Source organism: Moschus berezovskii, chromosome X, assembly GCF_049115385.1.
Source record: "Moschus berezovskii isolate FMDL1 chromosome X, NW_MosBer_1.0, whole genome shotgun sequence".
Lineage (NCBI taxonomy): Eukaryota > Metazoa > Chordata > Mammalia > Artiodactyla > Moschidae > Moschus > Moschus berezovskii.
This window is the reverse complement of record NC_142488.1, coordinates 141557975-141574848: the sequence shown is the minus strand read 5'-3', so window position 1 is coordinate 141574848 and position 16874 is coordinate 141557975. Positions and strand designations below refer to the sequence as shown.

The 16874-nt window shown below is 47.5% G+C and overlaps 1 pseudogene; it reads right to left on the bottom strand.

Annotated features, from left to right (window-relative positions):
* The window catches only part of LOC148773500 (melanoma-associated antigen 10-like), a 66370-nt pseudogene extending 50695 nt beyond the window's left edge, over positions 1-15675 (bottom strand).
* Between the last annotated feature and the right edge of the window lie 1199 nt (positions 15676-16874).

Genomic DNA, 16874 nt, shown 5'->3' with positions numbered 1-16874 from the left:
TAAGGGGTACCACTTTGGCATCGCGGGTACTCCGCATCTGGGTACTCCCGCTTGCCCAGCCGCCACATGACAGCCCCAGTCCCTGCCACTCCATCAGATGTACTCATCCCTCTGGGTCCTTTGTGGTCCTCTGGGACCCTTGTCTGCATCCCCAAAGGGAGGCTCTTTTTCTGACCACCCCTGATGTAGGCCTGGCATGTGTGTCCTGGGTAGTGGCATGTCAATCTGCAGTCCATGCAGCTCGCTTTCTCTGTGCACAGGTGCCTGGCTCTGTGCGTTAAGCAAGAGAGCACTAGGTCTCTGATCTGCTCCTTGTCTTCACAAGGGGTGGCATGGATGTGCTGGTGTCATCCAGCACTAACTTTGTAGTAGGATGTCACCCCTTCCACCTGCACCTGGAGTGTCGACAACTTTTTGTTTCTATACTGCAGTATAGGAAACAACCTCAGGGCCTCCAACTGACTAGTATGTGTTGTGGGACTCCTGAATTCTCTGCTAGTTTCCTGAATAATCCACAACTTCAATCACAACTCTTGGGGAATGTTACTGTGGCACACGGCCTCTGGTCACTGGTTACATTGATTTCCTGACCCAGGGTACAGCTTCTGTTCAGATGTGAGCAAAAATGTGTCTCACAAAACCTTTTGCTGACATCCATACAGGTGTATCCATGTGCAGGCTCTGCTGGCACTGTTCCGTTGGAGCCTGCAACTCCCCCTGCCCCAAATTCCCTTGCCCCCAATTCCCTTGGCCCCCCTCGCCTGGCTGGTATCCTCACCTACACCCCTCCTTCTGCTCCTGTTTCTTCCCACCTCCTGAGCAGCTGATCGTCAAGAAGTGGCAGTAAGAATACAGCTTTGCCCCAGAAGCCGGGGATTCCCTTGATGATGACGCTTCTCTGGGCCAAGGCGCCCTTTTTCCTCTGACGGTCCTTCTCCCTGAGCGAAAGTTATGCCCTGTGGTCTTTCTCATTCGCAGACCTCAGTTCCACCTGCAGGGCCTCCAATGCTTCCTACTCTTCCAGTATGGGCCACTCACTGAGGTCTCCAGGTCTTGGATGTTCCTGGCCCTGCTCCTCCAGCTTCCCCCGCTCCTGTGAGGACACCTTCTCCTGCTCCTCCTCCGCCACCACTTCAACTTCCTCAATGATGTCGTCCACCAGCAGGTGGAACACTTACCGATCCCCGATACCTCTCCCTCCTCCAGGGCCGCACCTTCCTCCACCGTCTCCCCACTGAAGAGGGCAGCCTCCTCTCCTGGTGGGCCACTGGCTGCCTGTGACATCCCCAATGGCCCCACCATGCCAGCGGGTCTCTGTGCCCCTGCACCCAGAACACTTGGGCTCACACTGAAGAAGATCCATGGTGGTCACAGGTCTCTCCTGCCTTCCTCTGGTCTCAGTCTCCATGTGGCCCTAGCCATGGCCCAGAACTGCAAAGAACCTGGACACCAGAACACACTAGGTGACCGGCAAAATCGTTGCAGAGGCTCAGGCAGTCCTGGCAAATTGGTTGCTGGCCCACAGCCTATCAACAAGGAAGCTGAGGTACACATGCGCTGGGAGCCTTGTGACCTCACACAAGCTTAGTATGCTGGCCAGTGGGGGCCGACTTCCACAACCTAACCACCAAGCCCCATCAGGAACCAATCAAATGGAGCCTAAAGGCCTTTCTTCACAGGTACATGCCCCTTTGAATTTTGGGCACTCCTGCAGCCGTGATCCAGCTGCCAATGTCAGTTCAAGACAAAGTGGCAGGCGGGTCCACCAAAGCCGTTTGCTTGAGCCACAGGGTGACTGTGCCGGACAAACAAGTCCGGCTCCAAAATCACTGCAGATGGTGATTGCAGTCATGAAATTAAAAGATGCTTACTCCTTGGAAGGAAAGTTATGACAAACCTAGACAGCATATTTAAAAGCAGACACATTGTTTTGTCAACAAAGGTCCATCTAGTCAAGGCTATGGTTTTTCCAGTAGTCATGTATAGATGTGAGAGTTGGACTATAAAGAAAGCTGAGCGCCAAAGAATTGATGCTTTTGAACTGTGGTGTTGGAGAAGACTGTTGAGAGTCCCTTGGACTGCAAGGAGATTCAACAAGTCCATCCTAAAGGAGATCCATCCTGGGTGTTCATTGGAAGGACTGATGTTGAAGCTGAAACTCCAATCCTTTGGCCACCTGATGTGAAGAGCTGACTCATTTGAGAAGACCCTGATGCTGGGAAAGGCTGAGGGCAGGAGGAGAAGGGAATGACAGAGGATGCGATGGTTGGATGCCATCACCAACTCAGTGGACATGGGTTTGGGTGGACTCTGGGAATTGGTGATGGACAGGGAACCCTGGCATGCTGCAGTTCATGGGGTTGCAAATAGTCGGACACGACTGAGAGACTGAACTGAACTGAACATATACTTCTGTGTGGCCACTATACTTCAGTTTTAAAAAATGAGTTTTCTCAAATGGTTCTGGGGTTTCTAAAATTAGGTCTGTAATCTGATAAGGTTTAAAGCTGCTAACAACTCTTAGTAAAGACAGCATCGATAGTCTATGGCAATAGATATATGGGAAATATCTCCTTTGGATATGCCTGATGAACCACTTAAAAGTAGTGCTGGGTGCAAGGTGTTCTGTGACTGTGTATATGATACTTTTGAACATTTTTGGAACACTGAGAGATATGATGAGCTTTCTGGTTGTTCCCAATGTAGTTGGAAAGAGTGGTGAAAGAAAAGGATTAGCTCAGTTTACAGTAAAAGACCTAAAAGATTCTATGTGTAATCATAACCAAACATTTATCTCCTGTATATACAAGGATGAGATTGCTAATGATCACATGCAAACACTCAACCTGCAACTGGTTGAATTAGACTAGAAGTGAATTCTGCCACTAGAGTGTCTCCTGTTAAAATGAAGGGGCTGACTTGGAAAGCATGGGATTCTGTACATTGTGATAGAAATGTGTGGGGAGACCCTGAAGAAGCTGGGGACACTGAGCCCATCAAGTCTGGTAAGTCAGCCTTGCCAGCAGGAGAATCCTACCCACCCTCAGTTGGAAGCGGTCTCCTGACCCCCAGTGGGATCAGCCTCCCCACAGAAAGCTAGTTCAGGCCAAAGAGATTCACTAAGCATAGTTTCTGCATTAAATATTGTAACTCTGAGAAACAGAAATTGCTCTTATTAGTTTGTCTATTTGGTTGAACTATGGACCAAATGTTGGCCCACAGTGATTAAGTTGGAAATGTCAGCCCTGCCTTGGTTTAATACAGAGGAAGGCATTCAGAGGTTTACAGAAATTTGACTGTTAGTGTGGATTTGGCATTGAAGACATACTCATCCATACTGGGAGAGTCCTGAAGACATACCTTTCACCAAGACTGTGAGGGGAGCCCCAGCACCCTTGAAGAACTCTGTGATTGCCCTTCTCTGCAGGCCAGAACTCACAGTAGGAACTGCAGTCGCTGAACTGGGAAACCTAAATGCAGTGGAAGTATTTAGATCCCCAGATGGCAGGAGCCAAGCAGGAGCACACAACCAGCAAGGGCCAGGTGGGCCTGGTTACAGGAATGGAGAGAAGAGTCAAAGCACCAATCAGAACAGTCTGACTTGGGCAGCTCTATGGTTTTATCTAGTTGCTCATATTCTTCCTAGAAGTAAAAGAGTTAGGAAATCCAGTAAGTTCTTATTTGATCTGTATAAGCAGAGATGTCACAAGTCAAATGAACAAAAGTCTATTCTGAACCACAAAAACAGATAGTCACAGTCCTTTGATCAATTCCCAGACTTGAGCCATTAAAACTCTCAGAAGAAAATGCAGAGGTATGGTTTTATGACTTTGAATTTCAGAAATGGATTCTTAGATGTGACACCAAAAGCATGAAGAGTAAAGTGAAAAAACACAGTATGGATGAACCTCGAAAATATCATGCTAGGTGCAGGAAGCCAGCCACCAAAGACCACATATTATGATACCATTTATATGAAATATCCACAATAGGGAAATCTACAGATAAGGAAAGAAGATTAATGGTTACCTGAGGCTGAGGGCTTCCCAGGTGGCACAGTGGTATGGCATCCACCTGCCAATGCAGGAGACGCAGTTTGGATCCCTGGCTTGGAAAGATCCTCTGGAGAAGGAAATGGCTACCCACTCTAGTATTCTTGCCTGGGAAACCCTATGGACAGAAGGGCCTTGCAGGCTGCAGCCCATGGGGTTGCCAAGAGTCAGACATGACTGAGCGACTGAACACACACATACAAGGCTGGGTTGGGCTGGAGGGGAGTCGTGGTGGATACAGTGTCTGTGAATATTCATCCACTTTGGTTCTTAGTGGTGCACTGTAAATTTTTAAAATTGATTGTGGTTATCCTCATCTGACTCTCCAAACACACTAACAATGATTGCATTTTACACTTTAAATGGACGAATTGTGTGCTATATGAATTTGTATCAACAGACATATTTCAAACAATATTTAAAAAGAAGAAATGGAATATCTAAAGAAAACTATTAAAGTCAGGATTTGGGAGACTTTTCTGGTGGTCCAGCGTTTAGGAATCTGCCTGCCACAGTGGGGAACGTGGCTTGGATCTCTTGTCTGGGAAGATTCTGTGTGCCTTGAAGCAACTGAGCCCATGTGCTGAAATACTGAAGCCCGTGCACTCTAGATCCCGTGTTCACAACAGGAGAGTGGTCTCCACTATCTGCAACTAGAGAAAGCCTGTGTGTAGCAACAAAGACCCAGCACAGTCAAAAATAAAAGAAATAAAGTTTTTTAAAAAGTAAGAATTTTGAATTAGTTCATCAGAATTCTTTACACAAAGAAAAGCCCATGTTCAGATGGCTGTTATGGTGAATTCTACCAAACATTAAAAGAATGAACACTGATCCTCACACACTCTACTACCAAACTGATAAAGAGAGGGGAAACACTTCCCAACACATTCTATGCAGCCAGTATTATATATCAAACTGAATAACGTCAACACAAGGAAAGACAATGATAGACCATGACAAATGTACAAAACGCTCAACAATATGCTGACCAACTAGATCCAGCACCACGTAAGAGGGAAGATACACCATAGCCAAGTTGGGTTTATCCCAGATATGCAGTTGTTTTAACATGTGAAAATCCATTAATGTCATGTATTATATTAATAGAATAAAGGACAAAAACCACAGGATTGCCTCAATATATACAGGAAAAGCATTTGGCAAAATCCAACACCCTTTTATAATAAAAACTATTCAGTGAGTTAAGAATAGAAGAATAAGTCCTCAACCTGATAAGGGTATATATATAAAGAAAACCTTACAGTAAGCCTCACACTGAATACTAAGATGCATTCAATGATACACTGAAAATGAGTGAAGAGTAAATTCTCTGGTATGTAGAATATGTCAACAAAATTGGTAGATCAGTTGTTCATCTTGGTCTCCTGGGTGCTATTTCTGATTGGTAGAGAGAAAGAGCACCTACCAGGAACTTATGGCTTGCCTCTCTGGAGAGTAACTGAGCTTGGTAGCTTCCATCACCATGGCACTTTCTCTTCCCTTCACCCTTTCCCACCCACTGCCTGTTACCACAGATACCATCTTGGCTGGGTGCTGTGTGACCCTGGGAAAGGAGAGCAGAGAAAAGCAGAGGGAGTCATATGTGGGGGAATGGGGCTGGGAGACATGTCAGTATGAGAGAAAGGATGCTTTTAACATTTCCACAATGGTTTCCAACCATTTAAAATTGGGAAAGGCCACATCAAAATCTGGATTTACAGCTCATTTAAAAAAGGGGGGTAGGGGGAAGCAGTGACAACATTTGGCCCCTGTGCCGGGCCAGTGTTTCTCCTTCAGCTGGGCAGCTTCTTTCATTCTTATCAGCCATTGAGCCCCCACCAGCACATCTGTATTTGTGTGTTACTTTTGTTTTCTCTGCACCATAACCTTCTGTTCTGGCCACAGAATGACCCTATTGGGACTTCTCACATAGGACTGCACTTCACACGTCTGGGTCATTGGCGCATGCAGTGACCTTCCCCTCTTTCTCCTACTGCTAGGTCTTCCACGAAGCCTCCTCCCGTTCCACCATTCATATCTGACCTCACTCTTAAGTCTCTCCTCTGAAACTCGCTCAGATCTGAGTAGGCAAATCCCACACCTGCCTCTGCCCCAGGTATTTCCGTACTGTTCTAGGGCCTCCACTAGACTCTTATCCTGGTTTCTGTCTTTCTGATTGCCACCTTGACTGCTATACCCCGTAGATACCCGGTACACAGTAGGTGCCTAATATTTTACAGACCAGATGGTCCTGCTGGCCTGGCCTGATGCTGAGGAAGGAAAGTTGCTATCACCACAGGAAAAGATTCAGCACAGAAAATCATGGTACACTAACTCAGAGGAGCAGTGGCAAGTGAAGGAATTCAGCAGCAAAGACCATGGGAAAACATTCCTTGCTTGAACTGAGCTAAGCCTGTTCAGAGATATTCCAATTAAGAGATATTTCACAATGTGGCTCAGCGGTAAGAATCTGCCTGCAATGCAGGAGCTGAGGTTCCCTGGGTTGGGAAGAGCCCTTGGAGGAGGAAATGACAACCCACTCTAGTACTCTTGCCTGGGAAATCCCATGGACAGAAGAGCCTGGTGGGCTGTGGTCCATGTGGTTGCAAAGAATTGGACACAACTGAGCGACCTGAGCATGTAGGATCTCACTCAAATTGGAAGTGACCTCATTCCTTCCAACAGCAATGCTCTCCTGACAGTGGCTGGTAAATGGCATGTGAAAGGTGATCTGGCCTGTGCAGTCAGTGCTTACAAATCTGACAATCACGTTTTCTGACAACCCCACGGGCAAAGCACTACTTTCCCCTCCCACTAGAACAGGCTAGACTGCAGGGTGGTGCAGAGCACAGAAATCATTATTGATTGCCTGTCTCCATCTGAGAAGCCAACTGAAGAGTAGGAGAGAGGCTGAGAAGAGAAGTCTTAACTTCTGTTTTTCTTTAAACCATTAAGATCATTGTTTTCTCCATGGTCTCTACTCTTCAGTCATGAAAATTTTCTTCTCCAGAATGAATGAAATCATGCTCCTAAAGAACTAAGAACAACTCTTGCTAGGTGAGTAACTAACTGGAGCTTCTAGAAATCAGGCTCGAAGAAATCAGGCTCGGTTTCTTCTGACTATGCGTGTGTGCTAAGTTGTTCACGAACTGTAGCCCAACAGGCTCCTCTGTCCATGGAATTTCCCAGGCAGGAACTCTGAAGCGAGTTGCCATTTCCTCCCCCAAGGAATTGTCCCGACCCAGGGATCAAACCCGCGTCTCCTGCAACTCCTGCATTGCAGGCGAATTATTTACCACTGGGTGGCGGTAGGGGTTAAAGAACCCGCTTTCCAATGCAGGACAGGACTGAAGCGACTTAGCAGGCACACAGGAGCCATTGGGGAAGCCACTCCTGACTATGGAAGACACAATGACCCTGCATTCACAGACTATACAAGGCAGAGGACCACAGCACAAGGGGCAGTGAACACGTGGCGACTTGCCCCCTCCCCTCCTGAAAGTGAAAATGTGTCTCTCAGTCGTGTCAAACTCTTTGCCACTCCATGAAAGCCGCCAGTCTCCTCTGTCCATGAAATTCTGGGGTTGTCATTCCCTTCTCCAGGGGATCTTCCTGACCCAGGGATCGAACCTGGTTCTCTCACATTGCAGGCAGATTCTTTACCATCTTAGCCACCAGGGACGTCCCTCCCCTTTCCGGGAATCTCCTTAATATGCAGATCCTCGCTGTGTAGCTGGGTGGAGCCTGAGATCTTGGTTCGCTTTTCTGCATCCAGGTGGCTGGGTGCTGCTGGTCCAGAACCACTGGTGGGCTGCAGAGGAGGGCAGGAGTTGGGGTGGCGGGGGAGGGTGGGTTGCAATGGAGACAAAGCAGCCAGAGTGGGCCTTGGCTCATCCCAGGCATAGGTGGGTGCACCCTGGTGGTCCTTGAGAAGGCTTGGGATTTGTTCAAGCAGCCCTGGCCTGTCACAGCTATTTTTGGCTTCTCCATTCTTAGAGATCAGAGATTCCCTGGTGTCTCGGAATCATGGTAAAGCACCTGCCTACAGTGCAGGAGACCAGGGTTCGATTCTGGGGTCAGGAAAATCCCCTGAAGAAGGGAATGGCAACCCATTCCAGTGTTCTTGCCTCAAGATTTCCATGGATGGAGGAGATTTGTAGAGAATCGGACACGACTGAGTGACTTTCACTTTTCATTAAACATACACCAGAGGATGGTGACAGCCCTGGAACCGGTCACTGTGTGCAGGAAAATGTCAGTGTGTAATCTTGGTGATGGGATGGGATGGGGTGGGGTTAGTGTATGATCTCCCCAATGTGTCCTTTCCCGAAGTGCCACAGAGATGAGTAGGATCGTTTTTTAGGGACGCCCTAGGGAATGTAGGGGAGACCCCCACACAGGATTGAAGCAACTTAACATGTAAAATAAGGTCCACAACCCTTCCTCTAATATTCAGGGTCCCTCTAAGTTGGGCACAAACCCTCATATATTCTCTATTTACACCATGATCCCATTTATTGTTTTCTATGTTGGAAGGCTTCTGTTTCACTGCAGGAAATAGGACTGAATATTTTTTTGGGGTTGTAATCTGTGTGACAAGTTAGCCACAGTTAGCAGTGATTTCTGGGCTGGTTATTTAGGAAGTGATCTGAGTGCTAGCTTCCTCTCTTCTTTATTTCTGTATCTGAGCTCAAGAGAGGAGGAAACCTGACAAACGTGCTTCAACTAGGTGATCAAGATAAATATCAATGGTGATAAATCATGTGGATAGAATGTACCCTTGATACGATGTGATAAGAATGGCACTTTGTCTCTCTGGTCTTCCTCCCCAAAACTCATTATCCCAGTTTAATACTTTGGACTAACACTTCTTTTTACGATGACTGGATGTTGATTTTTATTAGATACTTTTCTATATCGATGTAGGTCTGACTTTTCTCACTCAATCTGTCATGGTAATAAGGCAATCCTGGGTTTATGCATTCCCAGATCCATCCCTCATTCCTCCTTGCTCTCTTCTAGATTATACAGGGGCCGACTCCAGCAGTCTGCAATCAAACTAGCCAACAGTTGGGTGCCATTTTGATTCAGCTAACCAGAAACACCAGCAAAAGATTAGAATCCTGGAAGACAGAGCAATCAAAGATTTTTCTCCTTCCTCTGCATCAGGTGGCTTGTCCTTCAGTGATTCTATATTCTCCATGGCTCCAGCCATTCAACCATGAGGTTGACCCATCATGGCTCTGGATCCTGTTGAACCCAACACCCAGGTTCCAGTATCACGATCTCCCTTCCTTGTCCTTCCATTCTGGAGGTGACTGATTTCCTCGTGTTGCTAATAATTGGGTTTCCCAATTCTCTCCTGCTTGGCTACCTACCACTTTTGTAACCAACCCCATGCATTAAGTTCCCTCCATGGAAAAAATTTACCGTGGTTTCTATTTTCCTGGACAATCCTTGACTGCTACATGCAGCCAAGTATAATGACTGATCTTCTAGTGTTAAACTCCTTTGCATTCCTGGCACAAACCCAGCTCTGTCACCAGCAGGTAAATATGCTTGTCTCTTCTGTAATTAATAAAAATAATTTATAAAGCAAAATACCCCTGGACTCTGAAACTTTCCCCAAATAAAGTATCTTTCATCATCATCTTCACAGCCTTCTCAAAAATAATTTTTACACTTGCTAGTTTTTTTGCATATATTGAAAAATTCTAATAACATAAGTAATAGAGTGATTTAGTCAACTTGTAAAAAAATTCAAGCAATATGCATGGAGTTAAGTAGCATGGCTTGTGCAACAGAGCCAAAATGGTACTCAAAGGGGAAATATATAGCCTTAAACAGATGTATTAGAAAACAAGAGCTATTTAAATCACCCAAGAATTTCAAGAAGATAGGTAATGAACATCATATGAAACCTTCAGTAATAAAAAGTATGAAAGAATGACGGTAAGTGTAGAAATAATGTATTAGAAAGTAGTAAGGCCAAAAAGCAAATGTCAGTTACTTGAAAATATTTATGAAATGGACTTTTTTTTGAAAATATGACCAGGTACTAAAGAAAAAAATAACACGTTAACAAAATAAGTTAAAACTGTATAAACTATAGATGCAAAAGATATTTAAGTGATGTAAAATCACATATTTGATATATGATTCCCTCAAGAGAAGCAAATGGTGGTCAAGGAAAAGTTTCTACATATAAAAGTCTTTCAGGTAATAAACTAAGACTGAATGAGAGAATTTGAAAATTGCCCCTCTGCAACCCCCAATGGGTAAATGAAGGTGAGGATCATCAATGACTGCCAACTCAGCACAAAGGACAACAAACATTATGTTCTTCTTAGTGGAAGTACATGGTGTCACCTAGGTAGCAGTCTTGTAAATAACCAAGTTCATCAAGCTTCTACCTGTAACTACGAATTTAAAGAATGTGTTAAATGACATCAAACTATTTCATTCAAATTAATCTATATTATGAAAACTTGAAAAATACAAAACCTGCTTTTCTTCACAACAAAAACTACAGAAAACAAAGATGATGCAGGGGAAACCTATTGATTAAAAAAGACTTAAGGAACATAAAAAAATCACAATATATACACTGTATTTGTGATCCAAACTAAAAAAAATATGTAATGTATAAGGTAAATGTAAAAAATTACTACATATTTGCTCTTGTTAAAACATTTAAGCTTTTAGGAATGATCATTGTTTTGGGTTTATGTTTTGTAAAAGATTCCTTATCTGTTAGCAATGCTTACTGACATACTTAGAGATGAATCATCCTGATGTCTTGGACTACCTTCACATTAGTCCACTGACAGAGATGTGGGGAAGGTGAGGGTATATTGGAACCAGACTGGCCATGTACTGCAGATGATTGATGCTGGCTGGCAAGTATATTGGGTCCCTCATACCATTCTCTACTGCTGTATATGTCTTAGAGTTTCTGTTATAATGATAAAGTTTTATTATACATATCAGCACTATGGGCTCTCATATCCTACTGTGCACCACACGTGTGCTTTGTGGAGGCCAATGTACTGTTCCAGAGGACCAGCAGCTTCTGGATGGTGGGGGCTAAGATAGCGACTTTGGTTCCCAGGGCCACTTGCCCTCTGAGCCCCTGGTGTGCTGTTAGAGGATCTCTTGGTCTTGGACGGCTTGGTGAAATATCCTGTGTCAGTCAGTTCTGCTTTCTGTAAGCCCTCAAATAGTGGTGCCAGACAAGGTGCTGCAAGCAGGAAAGCGAAACCCACATCAGGAATGTGTACCTGTCGATTTCAGTAAAAATAAACTTCTCCTCCTTCAAGGATGGAAGTGAGATGTTGTGATCAACTCACCATTAGTGGTTCAATGATCTTCTGGAGGGACGGTGCCACTGAGGGGTTAGCATCACACTCTGTCCATGGCAGGGCAAACACCTGGTAGGTGCCATAGTTCATCTGGCCTGCAGGTGGCGCCTGTGCTGCTGAGCCCAGATGCAGCATCATCCTTGGCCCCATGGCTCCTGCACCCAAGAGAGCACTGTGCAGCCCTGAGGGACCACTGACAGAGGCTGGATTCTCTCAATTCTTCAGGCATTGGTTCTTCATGGATGTTTCTTGCCTCTTGAGTGCTGCATGCTTTCGTGAGTAGTAAGCGGCAATGCAAATATCTTCTGTTTTGGTGTCCCTTCCTATAGGTTCGTTGATGTACCCCTTCTCCAAACCTACATGTGGCAATCTACCAAAATTTCTCATTCTAAGTAACTGCCTGGCTGTCCAATCCATTTTCCATCATCTTTAAGCCCATGTGTATTCTTGGCTCGGGCCATTTCCTTTATCTATATATAGTGGATCCCTAGAGGCACCATCTTGGGGGAAGGCAATGGCAAGCCACTCCAGTACTATTGCCTAGAAAATCCCATGGATGGAGGAGCCTGGTAGGCTGCAGTCCGTGGGGTCGCTAAGGGTCGGACACGACTGAGTGACTTCACTTTCACTTTTCACTTTCACACATTGGAGAAGGAAATGGCAACCCACTCCAGTGTTCTTGCCTGGAGAATCCCAGGGACGGGGGAGCCTGGTGGGCTGCCGTCTATGGGGTCACACAGAGTTGGACACGACTGAAGTGACTTAGCAGAGGCACCATCTTAAGTTGCATCCACTGGGAGTGGATTTCTGCTTGCCACCGTCTCTATGGCCACATGTGGTGGAGGTGGTATTGCAGCAGGAGTCCATTTCCACCTGAAGTTTCAGTTCAGCCAACCCACCCCTCATCTAAGCTCAGCATTTCTACACCCCCAGCAGCTGGTCAGGAAAGAACTTCCTGGTCCATTAATCTCCAGGAATAAACTGTGGCAGAGGTGCTTGTGACACATTTGCAGGTCATATTGGGGTTTAGCTCACCTTCTTGTAATCTATAGCCTTGCTTCGGTCTGATCTCCTCAGAGATGCCACCTCTGTTTTGTGGTGGATTACTGTTGCAGTCGCCTCCCTTTGTGGGTCTGACAGAACCTAGCTCATGAGGACCAGTGGCTGCATGCTGTATGCGAGGAGGTGGCCATGTGTTCCTTCAAAGATAACAAACCGGGCAAAGTGGTTGCTATAGAGTGGGTGGTGGTCCACAGTCCTCCTTAGGAGCCTATAGGTTTGAGGAGGGTCCAGACCACTGAGGAGGTATGGTGGGGACCACCTCCCTGCATCCTTTTGGTGTTAAGGGTGTCACTGATGTTAAAAGACTCTGATGCTGGGAGGGATTGGGGTTGGGAGGAGACAGGGATGACAGAATGAGATGGCTGGATGGCATCACCGACTCGATGGACATGAGTTTGAGTGAACTCCGGGAGTTGGTGATGGACAGGGAGGCCTGGCGTGCTGTGATTCATGGGGTAGCGAAGAGTCGGACATGACTGAGTGACTGAACTGAACTGAACTGAACTGATGTTTCACATCTCCCAAACCAGAGGAAATCTTGGTTTGTATTTACTCTCACAGTCAAGGTGCAGGGAGTGCACTTGGTCTCCCCTGCTCTGATAGTGTCTATACTAATGGCCTTGCATGCATTCAGGGCTTGTGCCCATCATCAAGCCCATCTGTCCTATTCACACATCTGGAGGTGGCAGGCAGGAGCTCTCTGGGTCAGATCAAGGTCACACCTCCATATGCTCCTGGTGCACACATGCTCCCACTCCACTGCGGACATTGATGGAGTGAAGGCCCGAGTATCACTTCCCACAGCATCCCGTTTCTAGACATCCTTACAATGTTTGCATCTTTCCTCTCTTGCCCACGTTCAGTCACCAAAGTGAACGATGTGGGTCTCTTTGTGGGACAGACTTGGGGACTGATGGCTGCATACATCTGCCAGGGTTTTGCAGAGTCTCTACTCATAAGGATCCCTCCTTCCGTTTGGCCAATGGTTTCTGTGTCTGACAATTGACTCAGGTCTGGGAACTGGGGAAGGTGTCATGACTCTTTTGAATCACGCTCCTGCATCCTCCTGCTCACTCATCTTTGTCGTCTATCAGACAGTAAGAAATCTGCCTGCCATGCGGGAGACCTGGGTTTGATCCCTAGGTGGGGAAGATCCTCTGGAGAAGGGAATGGACTCCAGTATTCTTGCCTGGAGAATTCCATGGACAGAGGAGCCTCACCAGCTACAGTTCATAGGGTCACAAAGAGTCAGACACAACTGAGCGATGAACATTTTCACTTATACTAATTAACGCACAGATCTGTGCACAGCCCATCTCTCTTGATGCTAAGAACACAGTGTCCTGTTAGCAAGCTCTATACCTCTCTGCAAATCATAGCCTCTTGCTGCCACATCAGTATTGCTGCTTTTACAGTAATAGAGATCACATTCCTTTTGAAATTTAAATGCCACCTGCTGAATTGAAGGGAATGTGATCAAAAACTTCCAGGTTGTTTTATTTTCACCTCCCACAGAAGGAACCCAGCTTCCCAAAACTCCAAAACACTCTGCCTCAGGCACCAAGTACTCCTTCTGGAGCCCCACCACCTCACACTGTGTTCTCTTGTGTGGGACTAGGGGACATCTCTCCACCTTCCCCATGTGACTGCAGCTCCTAGACAATCGCTCTAGGTGTGGGGCTGTTCTTCTCCCACTGTCCCCACGGCTAAAATGGCCTTCCACAGAGTAGAGGCTCTGTGAGGTTCTGGGTGAGAATAAGCCAGTGAGCAAAGTACTTAATAACTCTGACCAATTTTACCCTAATTTCTTTAATAACTAATACAAATCCAAATAAGCATAAATATTTTAGTTTTATGGAATAACAGATGACAAAAGATTTTAGAATTAACTTTTATTTTTTATCCTCTATTTCCTTTTATTTTTTTCCCTACACCCAGTGGTTTTGGGGATCTTAGTTCCTTAACCAGGGATTGAACCTGGGCCCCAGCAGTGAAAGCACTGAGTCCTAAGCACATCACTGTCGGAGAATTCCCAATCATCTATTTCTTGACTTCATCAGTTTTATTGTTGTTTCCCATTTCCAAGAAAATTCCTATTCAATGAAATGTTAGCTTCTTCAGGGTCACAAAATAAAATAGGAGAGTTCCCAGGCTCTTTTCCTGAACAGCAATACTCCTGTCCTTAAACCGGATAAGTACCAATATCTGTGTGATCATTGTCATTCACAAAGTTAGATATTGAAGTTTATTAAGTCTTCTGCTGAAAAAAACATTTGAAAAATTCCTAAAGAAAACAGAGATGAATCTCCATGTCACTGTGGAAAGAAGGAATCCAAAGATGCTACACATCGTGTCCCCGCAAGTGGCCCAGACCCTCACAACTGAGAAAGCTGACTGCTCCCTCTTCAATCACGGAGGGAAGGATCAGCCTCCCTTCCTGCCCCCAGGACACGCTGTTGGACGTGGACCTGGAAGGAGCCTGGCTGCTGCTCTGGCTCAGGCCCCTTTTCCTCCTCCCTTCAGCCTCTATAGATGGGAGTGGGAAGGACCTTGAAGCCCCTTGACTGATTTTGAGCAAATGCTCTAGGACATGCCACTTGCTGGTCTCCGCATAGGCCTGGGGACTCCACAGGAACTGCTAGCAAACAGGGTCACTGTGAGGAACCTACTGATATTCCAGGTACCCCTCCTGAACTCACTTGGGTCAGCACTCCCTGGGCTCCCATAGATGTAGTGCTCCCTCCCAGCATATACACCCAGGTCGTTCAGGGTTTCCCAGATCTCCTCCTCACGGGGGCAGCTGCCCTCCAGGAGGAACATGCCTAGAACCAGCACCAGGAGTTTGGCCTTGGGCATGCTGTGCCCATCGCTCACTGGCATGTAGGTGTGCTTCGTGTGGGCCGCCTCCCTCACATCCACACCGGAAACCAGCTGCAGGCACTCCGAGGCTTGGCGGAAGGCCTCAGGGAAGTGGTGCCCGTCCTCTCTGAGGACCGTGCTCAGGATTTCATCCTTCGTGGTTGGCTCCTTGGTGCAATACCTGAGGAGCAGGAAGCGCAGCAGACACACCACCAGCAGATGCAGTGGGTCTGGGGGCGTGGACTTGGCATCTTCCCAGGCCCACTAGGTGCTCTTGACCTCTCCTCATCTTGGCTGCTGGAGGCCTCACCTCTGGATTGGCTCCATGGAGCGGCAGCCATGGCAGGTGGGAGGGGAAGACACCCTGAGGGCTTGGCAGGGGGCGGGATATGGGTGCTTCAGCATCAGCCAGCTCCAGCTCCTCCAGGGTGCCCAGGAACAGGACAGAGGAGGAGGAGGAAAGCACGGAGGAGGGGGAAAGGTATGCGACCTCCTCCTCCACCTCCTCTTCCTCCTTCTCCACCTCCTCCTCCTCCTCCTCCACCTCCACTTCCTCCTCCACCTCCTCTTCCTCCTCCACCTCCTCTTCCTCCTTCTCCACCTCCTCCACCTCCTCCTCCTCCACCTCCACTTCCTCCTCCACCTCCTCCTCCTCCTCCACCTCCACTTCCTCCTCCACCTCCTCTTCCTCCTTCTCCACCTCCTCCACTTCCTCCTCCTCCACCTCCACTTCCTCCTCCACTTCCACTTCCTCCTCCTCCTCCACCTCCACTTCCTCCTCCACCTCCACTTCCTCCTCCTCCTCCTCCACCTCCACTTCCTCCTCCACTTCCACTTCCTCCTCCTCCTCCTCCACCTCCACTTCCTCCTCCACCTCCACTTCCTCCTCCGCCACCTCCACTTCCTCCTCCTCCTCCTCCACCTCCACTTCCTCCTCCTCCTCCACCTCCACTTCCTCCTCCACCTCCACTTCCTCCTCCTCCACCTCCACTTCCTCCTCTCCCACCTCCACTTCCTCCTCCTCCTCCCCCCAAATGAACAGTCCCTCCACTGGGCTCTCAGCCTCCCTTGGGTCCTGAAGATTGGCCTCACTCTCCTCATGTATCTCGCTCATCCCAGGCATGATTACTGCGATCAAACCTCAGACAGAAGTGAGGCAGGGGGACAGATGGGGACCATGGGCCTGCAGGAGGGAGGGGGTGTGAGCGGCCTCAGCTGAGAAACCCACCCTGGGTGGTCTGACACAGGCCACTGACAGGTCTCCTCCTGAGGGGTGCTCTCGGGTCTCACAGGAACACTTCTCCTGGGCAGGCTCTCTGCTGCTATCCTGAAGAAGGAAGCGAGGTGGCTCCCAAGGGTGCAGTCAGCACAGCCCAAGGTTCTGGGGCTGATACGGTGGGGAGAATTGGACCTTGTCGGGTCCCGTCTGTTCTGGGATGGGGAGCCCCTGATGCACACTCAGGGAACCCACCTTCCCTAGACTCCTTGAACTGCCTGGACCTCCTCTGCGCTGCAACCTGAGGACACGAGCTTCAGACCT